Source organism: Lytechinus pictus, unplaced genomic scaffold, assembly GCF_037042905.1.
Source record: "Lytechinus pictus isolate F3 Inbred unplaced genomic scaffold, Lp3.0 scaffold_22, whole genome shotgun sequence".
In the NCBI taxonomy this organism is placed as follows: domain Eukaryota; kingdom Metazoa; phylum Echinodermata; class Echinoidea; order Temnopleuroida; family Toxopneustidae; genus Lytechinus; species Lytechinus pictus.
In genome coordinates this window covers 966855-982265 of record NW_026974142.1, presented here as the reverse complement: position 1 = coordinate 982265, position 15411 = coordinate 966855, and positions in this window count along the sequence as shown.

The following is a 15411-nucleotide window of genomic DNA, read 5'->3' as shown; positions in this document are numbered from 1 at the left end:
TTGTTTAAAAAATTATGATAAAAGTCCAAAGTCTTTTTTCCTGAACCGGTTGTTAAAAAATTATGATAAAAGTGCAAACTAAGATACGATAATGATATTCCAGTGGAATACAAATGAGAATCGAGCTTAGTCTTTTCTTCAGACCCAGTTAATTAAAGCTGGTGGAATAAATGTCTCTGTTGTTTTTAAAAATTAAACGGCGTGTTTATATATGCGCTAAGAGTAATTTCAGAACCAAGCGTAGTCTTTTCTCTACACCCGGTTACTTAAAACTAAAAACTAAAACCCTATAGTAATGCGTTCATAGAGCACAAAAGTGCAAAGTCTTTTTTCCAGACCCGGTTGTTTCAAAAATTATATATGATAAAAGTTCAAAGTCTTTTTTCCAGACCCGGTTGTTTAAAAAATTATAATGTAAGTCCAAAGTCTTTTTTCCAGACCCAGTTGTTAAAAAAATTATAATATAAGTCCAAAGTCTTTTTTCCAGACCCGGTTGTTTCAAAAATTATATATGATAAAAGTCCAACGTCTTTTTTCCAGACCCGGTGGTTTGAAAAATTATATATGATAAAAGTCCAAAGTCTTTTTTTCTTACCCAGTTGTTTCAAAAACTATAATATAAGTCCAGTCTTTTTTTCCAGACCCGATTGTTTCAAAAATTATAATATAAGTCCAAAGTCTTTTTTCCAGACCCGGTTGTTTCAAAAATTATAATATAAGTCCAAAGTCTTTTTTCCAGACCTGGTTGTTTCAAAAATTATATATGATAAAAGTCCAAAGTCTTTTTTTCTGACCCGGTTGTTTAAAAAATTATGATAAAAGTCCAAAGTCTTTTTTCCAGACCCGGTTGTTTCAAAAATTATGATAAAAGTCCAAAGTCTTTTTTCCTGAACCGGTTGTTAAAAAAATTATGATAAAAGTCCAAAGTCTTTTTTCCAGACCCGGTTGTTTCAAAAATTATAATATAAGTCCAAAGTCTTTTTTCCAGACCCGGTTGTTTTAAAAATTATATATGATAAAAGTTCAAAGTCTTTTTTCCAGACCCGGTTGTTTAAAAAATTATAATATAAGTCCAAAGTCTTTTTTCCAGACCTGGTTTAAAAAAAAATTATATATGATAAAAGTTCAAAGTCTTTTTTCCAGACCCGGTTGTTTCAAATATTATAATATAAGTCCAAAGTCTTTTTTCCAGACCCGGTTGTTTCAAAAATTATAATATAAATCCAAAGTCTTTTTTCCAGACCCGATTGTTTGAAAAATTATATATGGTAAAAGTCCAAAGTCTTTTTTTCTGACCCAGTTGTTTCAAAAACTATAATATAAGTCCAGTCTTTTTTCCAGACCCGATTGTTTCAAAAATTATAATATAAGTCCAAAGTCTTTTTTCCAGACCCGGTTGTTTCAAAAATTATAATATAAGTCCAAAGTCTTTTTTCCAGACCTGGTTGTTTCAAAAATTATATATGATAAAAGTCCAAAGTCTTTTTTCCTGACCCGGTTGTTTAAAAAATTCTGATAAAAGTGCAAAGTCTTTTTTCCAGACCCGGTTGTTTCAAAAATGATAATATAAGTCCAAGTCTTTTTTCCAGACCTGGTTGTTTCAAAAATTATATATGATAAAAGTCCAAAGTCTTTTTTCCAGACCCGGTTGTTTAAAAAATTATAATATAAGTCCAAAGTCTTTTTTCCAGACCCGGTTGTTTAAAAAATTATGATAAAAGTCCAAAGTCTTTTTTCCTGAACCGGTTGTTAAAAAATTATGATAAAAGTGCAAACTAAGATACGATAATGATATTCCAGTGGAATACAAATGAGAATCGAGCTTAGTCTTTTCTTCAGACCCAGTTAATTAAAGCTGGTGGAATAAATGTCTCTGTTGTTTTTAAAAATTATACGGCGTTTTTATATATGCGCTAAGAGTAATTTCAGAACCAAGCGTAGTCTTTTCTCTACACCCGGTTACTTAAAACTAAAAACTAAAACCCTATAGTAATGCGTTCATATAGCACAAAAGTGCAAAGTCTTTTTTCCAGACCCGGTTGTTTCAAAAATTATATATGATAAAAGTTCAAAGTCTTTTTTCCAGACCCGGTTGTTTAAAAAATTATAATGTAAGTCCAAAGTCTTTTTTCCAGACCCAGTTGTTAAAAAAATTATAATATAAGTCCAAAGTCTTTTTTCCAGACCCGGTTGTTTCAAAAATTATATATGATAAAAGTCCAACGTCTTTTTTCCAGACCCGGTGGTTTGAAAAATTATATATGATAAACGTCCAAAGTCTTTTTTTCTTACCCAGTTGTTTCAAAAACTATAATATAAGTCCAGTCTTTTTTTCCAGACCCGATTGTTTCAAAAATTATAATATAAGTCCAAAGTCTTTTTTCCAGACCCGGTTGTTTCAAAAATTATAATATAAGTCCAAAGTCTTTTTTCCAGACCTGGTTGTTTCAAAAATTATATATGATAAAAGTCCAAAGTCTTTTTTTCTGACCCGGTTGTTTAAAAAATTATGATAAAAGTCCAAAGTCTTTTTTCCAGACCCGGTTGTTTAAAAAATTATAATATAAGTCCAAAGTCTTTTTTCCAGACCTGGTTGTTTCAAAAATTATATATGATAAAAGTCCAAAGTCTTTTTTCCAGACCCGGTTGTTAAAAAAATTATAATATAAGTCCAAAGTCTTTTTTCCAGACCCGGTTGTTTTAAAAATTATATATGATAAAAGTTCAAAGTCTTTTTTCCAGACCCGGTTGTTTAAAAAATTATAATATAAGTCCAAAGTCTTTTTTCCAGACCTGGTTTAAAAAAAAATTATATATGATAAAAGTTCAAAGTCTTTTTTCCAGACCCGGTTGTTTCAAATATTATAATATAAGTCCAAAGTCTTTTTTCCAGACCCGGTTGTTTCAAAAATTATAATATAAATCCAAAGTCTTTTTTCCAGACCCGGTTGTTAAAAAAATTATAATATAAGTCCAAAGTCTTTTTTCCAGACCCGGTTGTTTTAAAAATTATATATGATAAAAGTTCAAAGTCTTTTTTCCAGACCCGGTTGTTTAAAAAATTATAATATAAGTCCAAAGTCTTTTTTCCAGACCTGGTTTAAAAAAAAATTATATATGATAAAAGTTCAAAGTCTTTTTTCCAGACCCGGTTGTTTCAAATATTATAATATAAGTCCAAAGTCTTTTTTCCAGACCCGGTTGTTTCAAAAATTATAATATAAGTCCAAAGTCTTTTTTCCAGACCCGGTTGTTTCAAAAATTATAGTATAAGTCCAAAGTCTTTTTTTCAGACCTGGTTGTTTAAAAAATTATATATGATAAAAGTTCAAAGTCTTTTTTCCAGACCCGGTTGTTTCAAATATTATAATATAAGTCCAAAGTCTTTTTTCCAGACCCGGTTGTTTCAAAAATTATAATATAAATCCAAAGTCTTTTTTCCAGACCCGATTGTTTGAAAAATTATATATGGTAAAAGTCCAAAGTCTTTTTTTCTGACCCAGTTGTTTCAAAAACTATAATATAAGTCCAGTCTTTTTTCCAGACCCGATTGTTTCAAAAATTATAATATAAGTCCAAAGTCTTTTTTCCAGACCCGGTTGTTTCAAAAATTATAATATAAGTCCAAAGTCTTTTTTCCAGACCTGGTTGTTTCAAAAATTATATATGATAAAAGTCCAAAGTCTTTTTTCCTGACCCGGTTGTTTAAAAAATTATGATAAAAGTGCAAAGTCTTTTTTCCAGACCCGGTTGTTTCAAAAATGATAATATAAGTCCAAGTCTTTTTTCCAGACCCGGTTGTTTCAAAAATTATATATGATAAAAGTCCAAAGTCTTTTTTCCAGACCCGGTTGTTTAAAAAATTATAATATAAGTCCAAAGTCTTTTTTCCAGACCCGGTTGTTTAAAAAATTATGATAAAAGTCCAAAGTCTTTTTTCCTGAACCGGTTGTTAAAAAATTATGATAAAAGTGCAAACTAAGATACGATAATGATATTCCAGTGGAATACAAATGAGAATCGAGCTTAGTCTTTTCTTCAGACCCAGTTAATTAAAGCTGGTGGAATAAATGTCTCTGTTGTTTTTAAAAATTAAACGGCGTGTTTATATATGCGCTAAGAGTAATTTCAGAACCAAGCGTAGTCTTTTCTCTACACCCGGTTACTTAAAACTAAAAACTAAAACCCTATAGTAATGCGTTCATATAGCACAAAAGTGCAAAGTCTTTTTTCCAGACCCGGTTGTTTCAAAAATTATATATGATAAAAGTTCAAAGTCTTTTTTCCAGACCCGGTTGTTTAAAAAATTATAATGTAAGTCCAAAGTCTTTTTTCCAGACCCAGTTGTTAAAAAAATTATAATATAAGTCCAAAGTCTTTTTTCCAGACCCGGTTGTTTCAAAAATTATATATGATAAAAGTCCAACGTCTTTTTTCCAGACCCGGTGGTTTGAAAAATTATATATGATAAAAGTCCAAAGTCTTTTTTTCTTACCCAGTTGTTTCAAAAACTATAATATAAGTCCAGTCTTTTTTTCCAGACCCGATTGTTTCAAAAATTATAATATAAGTCCAAAGTCTTTTTTCCAGACCCGGTTGTTTCAAAAATTATAATATAAGTCCAAAGTCTTTTTTCCAGACCTGGTTGTTTCAAAAATTATATATGATAAAAGTTTAAAGTCTTTTTTTCTGACCCGGTTGTTTAAAAAATTATGATAAAAGTCCAAAGTCTTTTTTCCAGACCCGGTTGTTTAAAAAATTATAATATAAGTCCAAAGTCTTTTTTCCAGACCTGGTTGTTTCAAAAATTATATATGATAAAAGTCCAATGTCTTTTTTCCAGACCCGGTTGTTAAAAAAATTATAATATAAGTCCAAAGTCTTTTTTCCAGACCCGGTTGTTTCAAAAATTATGATAAAAGTCCAAAGTCTTTTTTCCTGAACCGGTTGTTAAAAAAATTATGATAAAAGTCCAAAGTCTTTTTTCCAGACCCGGTTGTTAAAAAAATTATAATATAAATCCAAAGTCTTTTTTCCAGACCCGGTTGTTTCAAAAATTATAATATAAGTCCAAAGTCTTTTTTCCAGACCCGGTTGTTTTAAAAATTATATATGATAAAAGTCCAAAGTCTTTTTTTCTGACCCGGTTGGTTAAAAAATTATGATAAAAGTCCAAAGTCTTTTTTCCAGACCCGGTTGTTTCAAAAATTATATATGGTAAAAGTCCAAAGTCTTTTTTTCTGACCCAGTTGTTTCAAAAACTATAATATAAGTCCAGTCTTTTTTCCAGACCCGATTGTTTCAAAAATTATAATATAAGTCCAAAGTCTTTTTTCCAGACCCGGTTGTTTCAAAAATTATAATATAAGTCCAAAGTCTTTTTTCCAGACCTGGTTGTTTCAAAAATTATATATGATAAAAGTCCAAAGTCTTTTTTCCTGACCCGGTTGTTTAAAAAATTATGATAAAAGTGCAAAGTCTTTTTTCCAGACCCGGTTGTTTCAAAAATGATAATATAAGTCCAAGTCTTTTTTCCAGACCTGGTTGTTTCAAAAATTATATATGATAAAAGTCCAAAGTCTTTTTTCCAGACCCGGTTGTTTAAAAAATTATAATATAAGTCCAAAGTCTTTTTTCCAGACCCGGTTGTTTAAAAAATTATGATAAAAGTCCAAAGTCTTTTTTCCTGAACCGGTTGTTAAAAAATTATGATAAAAGTGCAAACTAAGATACGATAATGATATTCCAGTGGAATACAAATGAGAATCGAGCTTAGTCTTTTCTTCAGACCCAGTTAATTAAAGCTGGTGGAATAAATGTCTCTGTTGTTTTTAAAAATTAAAAGGCGTGTTTATATATGCGCTAAGAGTAATTTCAGAACCAAGCGTAGTCTTTTCTCTACACCCGGTTACTTAAAACTAAAAACTAAAACCCTATAGTAATGCGTTCATATAGCACAAAAGTGCAAAGTCTTTTTTCCAGACCCGGTTGTTTCAAAAATTATATATGATAAAAGTTCAAAGTCTTTTTTCCAGACCCGGTTGTTTAAAAAATTATAATGTAAGTCCAAAGTCTTTTTTCCAGACCCAGTTGTTAAAAAAATTATAATATAAGTCCAAAGTCTTTTTTCCAGACCCGGTTGTTTCAAAAATTATATATGATAAAAGTCCAACGTCTTTTTTCCAGACCCGGTGGTTTGAAAAATTATATATGATAAACGTCCAAAGTCTTTTTTTCTTACCCAGTTGTTTCAAAAACTATAATATAAGTCCAGTCTTTTTTTCCAGACCCGATTGTTTCAAAAATTATAATATAAGTCCAAAGTCTTTTTTCCAGACCCGGTTGTTTCAAAAATTATAATATAAGTCCAAAGTCTTTTTTCCAGACCTGGTTGTTTCAAAAATTATATATGATAAAAGTCCAAAGTCTTTTTTTCTGACCCGGTTGTTTAAAAAATTATGATAAAAGTCCAAAGTCTTTTTTCCAGACCCGGTTGTTTAAAAAATTATAATATAAGTCCAAAGTCTTTTTTCCAGACCTGGTTGTTTCAAAAATTATATATGATAAAAGTCCAAAGTCTTTTTTCCAGACCCGGTTGTTAAAAAAATTATAATATAAGTCCAAAGTCTTTTTTCCAGACCCGGTTGTTTCAAAAATTATGATAAAAGTCCAAAGTCTTTTTTCCTGAACCGGTTGTTAAAAAAATTATGATAAAAGTCCAAAGTCTTTTTTCCAGACCCGGTTGTTAAAAAAATTATAATATAAATCCAAAGTCTTTTTTCCAGACCCGGTTGTTTCAAAAATTATAATATAAGTCCAAAGTCTTTTTTCCAGACCCGGTTGTTTTAAAAATTATATATGATAAAAGTTCAAAGTCTTTTTTCCAGACCCGGTTGTTTAAAAAATTATAATATAAGTCCAAAGTCTTTTTTCCAGACCTGGTTTAAAAAAAAATTATATATGATAAAAGTTCAAAGTCTTTTTTCCAGACCCGGTTGTTTCAAATATTATAATATAAGTCCAAAGTCTTTTTTCCAGACCCGGTTGTTTCAAAAATTATAATATAAATCCAAAGTCTTTTTTCCAGACCCGATTGTTTGAAAAATTATATATGGTAAAAGTCCAAAGTCTTTTTTTCTGACCCAGTTGTTTCAAAAACTATAATATAAGTCCAGTCTTTTTTCCAGACCCGATTGTTTCAAAAATTATAATATAAGTCCAAAGTCTTTTTTCCAGACCCGGTTGTTTCAAAAATTATAATATAAGTCCAAAGTCTTTTTTCCAGACCTGGTTGTTTCAAAAATTATATATGATAAAAGTCCAAAGTCTTTTTTCCTGACCCGGTTGTTTAAAAAATTATGATAAAAGTGCAAAGTCTTTTTTCCAGACCCGGTTGTTTCAAAAATGATAATATAAGTCCAAGTCTTTTTTCCAGACCTGGTTGTTTAAAAAATTATAATATAAGTCCAAAGTCTTTTTTCCAGACCCAGTTGTTTAAAAAATTATGATAAAAGTCCAAAGTCTTTTTTCCTGAACCGGTTGTTAAAAAATTATAATATAAGTCCAAAGTCTTTTTTCCAGACCTGGTTGTTTCAAAAATTATATATGATAAAAGTCCAAAGTCTTTTTTCCTGACCCGGTTGTTTAAAAAATTATGATAAAAGTGCAAAGTCTTTTTTCCAGACCCGGTTGTTTCAAAAATTATATATGATAAAAGTCCAAAGTCTTTTTTCCAGACCCGGTTGTTTAAAAAATTATAATATAAGTCCAAAGTCTTTTTTCCAGACCCGGTTGTTTAAAAAATTATGATAAAAGTCCAAAGTCTTTTTTCCTGAACCGGTTGTTAAAAAATTATGATAAAAGTGCAAACTAAGATACGATAATGATATTCCAGTGGAATACAAATGAGAATCGAGCTTAGTCTTTTCTTCAGACCCAGTTAATTAAAGCTGGTGGAATAAATGTCTCTGTTGTTTTTAAAAATTAAACGGCGTGTTTATATATGCGCTAAGAGTAATTTCAGAACCAAGCGTAGTCTTTTCTCTACACCCGGTTACTTAAAACTAAAAACTAAAACCCTATAGTAATGCGTTCATATAGCACAAAAGTGCAAAGTCTTTTTTCCAGACCCGGTTGTTTCAAAAATTATATATGATAAAAGTTCAAAGTCTTTTTTCCAGACCCGGTTGTTTAAAAAATTATAATGTAAGTCCAAAGTCTTTTTTCCAGACCCAGTTGTTAAAAAAATTATAATATAAGTCCAAAGTCTTTTTTCCAGACCCGGTTGTTTCAAAAATTATATATGATAAAAGTCCAACGTCTTTTTTCCAGACCCGGTGGTTTGAAAAATTATATATGATAAACGTCCAAAGTCTTTTTTTCTTACCCAGTTGTTTCAAAAACTATAATATAAGTCCAGTCTTTTTTTCCAGACCCGATTGTTTCAAAAATTATAATATAAGTCCAAAGTCTTTTTTCCAGACCCGGTTGTTTCAAAAATTATAATATAAGTCCAAAGTCTTTTTTCCAGACCTGGTTGTTTCAAAAATTATATATGATAAAAGTCCAAAGTCTTTTTTTCTGACCCGGTTGTTTAAAAAATTATGATAAAAGTCCAAAGTCTTTTTTCAAGACCCGGTTGTTTAAAAAATTATAATATAAGTCCAAAGTCTTTTTTCCAGACCTGGTTGTTTCAAAAATTATATATGATAAAAGTCCAAAGTCTTTTTTCCAGACCCGGTTGTTAAAAAAATTATAATATAAGTCCAAAGTCTTTTTTCCAGACCCGGTTGTTTCAAAAATTATGATAAAAGTCCAAAGTCTTTTTTCCTGAACCGGTTGTTAAAAAAATTATGATAAAAGTCCAAAGTCTTTTTTCCAGACCCGGTTGTTAAAAAAATTATAATATAAATCCAAAGTCTTTTTTCCAGACCCGGTTGTTTCAAAAATTATAATATAAGTCCAAAGTCTTTTTTCCAGACCCGGTTGTTTTAAAAATTATATATGATAAAAGTTCAAAGTCTTTTTTCCAGACCCGGTTGTTTAAAAAATTATAATATAAGTCCAAAGTCTTTTTTCCAGACCTGGTTTAAAAAAAAATTATATATGATAAAAGTTCAAAGTCTTTTTTCCAGACCCGGTTGTTTCAAATATTATAATATAAATCCAAAGTCTTTTTTCCAGACCCGGTTGTTTCAAAAATTATAATATAAATCCAAAGTCTTTTTTCCAGACCCGATTGTTTGAAAAATTATATATGGTAAAAGTCCAAAGTCTTTTTTTCTGACCCAGTTGTTTCAAAAACTATAATATAAGTCCAGTCTTTTTTCCAGACCCGATTGTTTCAAAAATTATAATATAAGTCCAAAGTCTTTTTTCCAGACCCGGTTGTTTCAAAAATTATAATATAAGTCCAAAGTCTTTTTTCCAGACCTGGTTGTTTCAAAAATTATATATGATAAAAGTCCAAAGTCTTTTTTCCTGACCCGGTTGTTTAAAAAATTATGATAAAAGTGCAAAGTCTTTTTTCCAGACCCGGTTGTTTCAAAAATGATAATATAAGTCCAAGTCTTTTTTCCAGACCTGGTTGTTTCAAAAATTATATATGATAAAAGTCCAAAGTCTTTTTTCCAGACCCGGTTGTTTAAAAAATTATAATATAAGTCCAAAGTCTTTTTTCCAGACCCGGTTGTTTAAAAAATTATGATAAAAGTCCAAAGTCTTTTTTCCTGAACCGGTTGTTAAAAAATTATGATAAAAGTGCAAACTAAGATACGATAATGATATTCCAGTGGAATACAAATGAGAATCGAGCTTAGTCTTTTCTTCAGACCCAGTTAATTAAAGCTGGTGGAATAAATGTCTCTGTTGTTTTTAAAAATTAAACGGCGTGTTTATATATGCGCTAAGAGTAATTTCAGAACCAAGCGTAGTCTTTTCTCTACACCCGGTTACTTAAAACTAAAAACTAAAACCCTATAGTAATGCGTTCATATAGCACAAAAGTGCAAAGTCTTTTTTCCAGACCCGGTTGTTTCAAAAATTATATATGATAAAAGTTCAAAGTCTTTTTTCCAGACCCGGTTGTTTAAAAAATTATAATGTAAGTCCAAAGTCTTTTTTCCAGACCCAGTTGTTAAAAAAATTATAATATAAGTCCAAAGTCTTTTTTCCAGACCCGGTTGTTTCAAAAATTATATATGATAAAAGTCCAACGTCTTTTTTCCAGACCCGGTGGTTTGAAAAATTATAAATGATAAACGTCCAAAGTCTTTCTTTCTTACCCAGTTGTTTCAAAAACTATAATATAAGTCCAGTCTTTTTTTCCAGACCCGATTGTTTCAAAAATTATAATATAAGTCCAAAGTCTTTTTTCCAGACCCGGTTGTTTCAAAAATTATAATATAAGTCCAAAGTCTTTTTTCCAGACCTGGTTGTTTCAAAAATTATATATGATAAAAGTCCAAAGTCTTTTTTTCTGACCCGGTTGTTTAAAAAATTATGATAAAAGTCCAAAGTCTTTTTTCCAGACCCGGTTGTTTAAAAAATTATAATATAAGTCCGAAGTCTTTTTTCCAGACCTGGTTGTTTCAAAAATTATATATGATAAAAGTCCAAAGTCTTTTTTCCAGACCCGGTTGTTAAAAAAATTATAATATAAGTCCAAAGTCTTTTTTCCAGACCCGGTTGTTTCAAAAATTATGATAAAAGTCCAAAGTCTTTTTTCCTGAACCGGTTGTTAAAAAAATTATGATAAAAGTCCAAAGTCTTTTTTCCAGACCCGGTTGTTAAAAAAATTATAATATAAATCCAAAGTCTTTTTTCCAGACCCGGTTGTTTAAAAAATTATAATATAAGTCCAAAGTCTTTTTTCCAGACCCGGTTGTTTTAAAAATTATATATGATAAAAGTTCAAAGTCTTTTTTCCAGACCCGGTTGTTTAAAAAATTATAATATAAGTCCAAAGTCTTTTTTCCAGACCTGGTTTAAAAAAAAATTATATATGATAAAAGTTCAAAGTCTTTTTTCCAGACCCGGTTGTTTCAAATATTATAATATAAGTCCAAAGTCTTTTTTCCAGACCCGGTTGTTTCAAAAATTATATTATAAGTCCAAAGTCTTTTTTCCAGACCCGGTTGTTTCAAAAATTATAATATAAATCCAACGTCTTTTTTCCAGACCCGATTGTTTGAAAAATTATATATGATAAAAGTCGAAAGTCTTTTTTCCTGACCCGGTTGTTTAAAAAATGATGATATAAGTCCAGTCTTTTTTCCAGACCCAGTTGTTTCGAATTTTATAATTTAAGTCCAAAGTCTTTTTTCCAGACCCGGTTGTTTCAAAAATTATAATATAAGTCCAAAGTCTTTTTTCCAGACCCGGTTGTTAAAAAAATTATAATATAAGTCCAAAGTCTTTTTTCCAGACCTGGTTGTTTAAAAAATTATATATGATAAAAGTTCAAAGTCTTTTTTCCAGACCCGGTTGTTTCAAATATTATAATATAAGTCCAAAGTCTTTTTTCCAGACCCGGTTGTTTAAAAAATTATAATATAAATCCAAAGTCTTTTTTCCAGACCCGATTGTTTCAAAAATTATTTATGATAAAAGTCCAAAGTCTTTTTTCCTGACCCGGTTGTTTAAAAAATGATGATATAAGTCCAGTCTTTTTTCCAGACCCAGTTGTTTCGAAAATTATAATTTAAGTCCAAAGTCTTTTTTCCAGACCCGGTTGTTTCAAAAATTATAATATAAGTCCAAAGTCTTTTTTCCAGACCCGGTTGTTAAAAAAATTATAATATAAGTCCAAAGTCTTTTTTCCAGACCTGGTTGTTTAAAAAATTATATATGATAAAAGTTCAAAGTCTTTTTTCCAGTCCCGGTTGTTTCAAATATTATAATATAAGTCCAAAGTCTTTTTTCCAGACCCGGTTGTTTCAAAAATTATAATATAAATCCAAAGTCTTTTTTCCAGACCCGATTGTTTGAAAAATTATATATGGTAAAAGTCCAAAGTCTTTTTTTCTGACCCAGTTGTTTCAAAAACTATAATATAAGTCCAGTCTTTTTTCCAGACCCGATTGTTTCAAAAATTATGATAAAAGTCCAAAGTCTTTTTTCCTGAACCGGTTGTTAAAAAAATTATGATAAAAGTCCAAAGTCTTTTTTCCAGACCCGGTTGTTAAAAAAATTATAATATAAATCCAAAGTCTTTTTTCCAGACCCGGTTGTTTAAAAAATTATAATATAAGTCCAAAGTCTTTTTTCCAGACCCGGTTGTTTTAAAAATTATATATGATAAAAGTTCAAAGTCTTTTTTCCAGACCCGGTTGTTTAAAAAATTATAATATAAGTCCAAAGTCTTTTTTCCAGACCTGGTTTAAAAAAAAATTATATATGATAAAAGTTCAAAGTCTTTTTTCCAGACCCGGTTGTTTCAAATATTATAATATAAGTCCAAAGTCTTTTTTCCAGACCCGGTTGTTTCAAAAATTATATTATAAGTCCAAAGTCTTTTTTCCAGACCCGGTTGTTTCAAAAATTATAATATAAATCCAACGTCTTTTTTCCAGACCCGATTGTTTGAAAAATTATATATGATAAAAGTCGAAAGTCTTTTTTCCTGACCCGGTTGTTTAAAAAATGATGATATAAGTCCAGTCTTTTTTCCAGACCCAGTTGTTTCGAATTTTATAATTTAAGTCCAAAGTCTTTTTTCCAGACCCGGTTGTTTCAAAAATTATAATATAAGTCCAAAGTCTTTTTTCCAGACCCGGTTGTTAAAAAAATTATAATATAAGTCCAAAGTCTTTTTTCCAGACCTGGTTGTTTAAAAAATTATATATGATAAAAGTTCAAAGTCTTTTTTCCAGTCCCGGTTGTTTCAAATATTATAATATAAGTCCAAAGTCTTTTTTCCAGACCCGGTTGTTTCAAAAATTATAATATAAATCCAAAGTCTTTTTTCCAGACCCGATTGTTTGAAAAATTATATATGGTAAAAGTCCAAAGTCTTTTTTTCTGACCCAGTTGTTTCAAAAACTATAATATAAGTCCAGTCTTTTTTCCAGACCCGATTGTTTCAAAAATTATAATATAAGTCCAAAGTCTTTTTTCCAGACCCGGTTGTTTCAAAAATTATAATATAAGTCCAAAGTCTTTTTTCCAGACCTGGTTGTTTCAAAAATTATATATGATAAAAGTCCAAAGTCTTTTTTCCTGACCCGGTTGTTTAAAAAATTATGATAAAAGTGCAAAGTCTTTTTTCCAGACCCGGTTGTTTCAAAAATTATAATATAAGTCCAAAGTCTTTTTTCCAGACCCGGTTGTTTAAAAAATTATAATATAAGTCCAAAGTCTTTTTTCCAGACCCGGTTGTTAAAAAAATTATGATAAAAGTCCAAAGTCTTTTTTCCTGAACCGGTTGTTAAAAAAATTATGATAAAAGTGCAAACTAAGATACGATAATGATATTCCAGTGGAATACAAATGAGAATCGAGCTTAGTCTTTTCTTCAGACCCAGTTAATTAAAGCTGGTGGAATAAATGTCTCTGTTGTTTTTAAAAATTATACGGCGTGTTTATATATGCGCTAAGAGTAATTTCAGAACCAAGCGTAGTCTTTTCTCTACACCCGGTTACTTAAAACTAAAAACTAAAACCCTATAGCAGGGGTTCTCAAACTACGGCCCGCGGGCCGGATCCGGCCCTTGGAGCCTCTCAATCCGGCCCGCGAGACTCTGCTGTTTTTTAATCACTTTTAAGTCACAATATGAAACATAGCTTAATATGATTACATTGTGTATCCATGTAGACCTAACCGTAATAAAAGTAATGGCAGTCAAATTAATTTGGCTTTTAAACAAAGTTTAGTGGAGTCTTTTCTGTCTGTTCGATCTACTTTCTTATTACATGACCAGCGCTGTTCTCACCATGTTTGGATCTACATACAGGTGCGAAAGTGCATTTTCCAGAATGAACAGTTTAAAGAACTAACTCATACCGAAGTACATTGACAGGGGCCGCGGAACGGTTTTAAAAGTGGGGGGGGGGGGCTGGCCATGCAAAAAATCACAATCATTATGGTCATTTTTACGTTTTTGTACATGGTTTTGGAAAAAAAAGGGGGGGGGGGGGGGCTGAAGCGCCCTCCCTCCGCTTCCGCGGCCCCTGCTTGACCAGTGAACATTTGCACCAGAGCCTTCGTCTGGCACACCTTTTGTGCCAAGGTTCAAGCAACTTGTTGCTGACAGACTGTCACTTTTCCCATATTGAAAGTGACTAAGAGACTGACATCCTTGTTAGAGTCTACAACAGACATGCTCTATTATTCATTCTACTTTGACTACAAAAATTATTGATACTTCAAGACATTATCTGTCTCCCCAATACCAGGTATGTATAGGTATAATCTAGATAAAGTACTACAATTTTGTTATCATTAATATTGACTCTCGCTACATGTATTTTGAAATCTTCTAATTTTGCCTGTGTTCCATATGAAACTGTTATAAATTTGTAGGATTAAATGCTTCCAAAATAAGGGCCAATACCCGGGGCCAAGAGAGCATCTAGGACCCCGACCGCAAGGGTCTTTGCGCTTCGCGGACATTTTTTTTTAAATCTTAGTATCTACTTCACCCTGGCCCTTTCAGGTTTACTTGGAGTCTCATCTGGCCCTTCATAGAAAAAGTTTGAGAACCCCTGCCCTATAGTAATGCGTTCATATAGCACAAAAGTGCAAAGTCTTTTTTCCAGACCCGGTTGTTTCAAAAATTATATATGATAAAAGTTCAAAGTCTTTTTTCCAGACCCGGTTGTTTAAAAAATTATAATGTAAGTCCAAAGTCTTTTTTCCAGACCCAGTTGTTAAAAAAATTATAATATAAGTCCAAAGTCTTTTTTCCAGACCCGGTTGTTTCAAAAATTATATATGATAAAAGTCCAACGTCTTTTTTCCAGACCCGGTGGTTTGAAAAATTATATATGATAAAAGTCCAAAGTCTTTTTTTCTTACCCAGTTGTTTCAAAAACTATAATATAAGTCCAGTCTTTTTTTCCAGACCCGATTGTTTCAAAAATTATAATATAAGTCCAAAGTCTTTTTTCCAGACCTGGTTGTTTCAAAAATTATATATGATAAAAGTCCAAAGTCTTTTTTTCTGACCCGGTTGTTTAAAAAATTATGATAAAAGTCCAAAGTCTTTTTTCCAGACCCGGTTGTTTAAAAAATTACAATATAAGTCCAAAGTCTTTTTTCCAGACCTGGTTGTTTCAAAAATTATATATGATAAAAGTCCAAAGTCTTTTTTCCAGACCCGGTTGTTAAAAAAATTATAATATAAGTCCAAAGTCTTTTTTCCAGACCCGGTTGTTTAAAAAATTATGATAAAAGTCCAAAGTCTTTTTTCC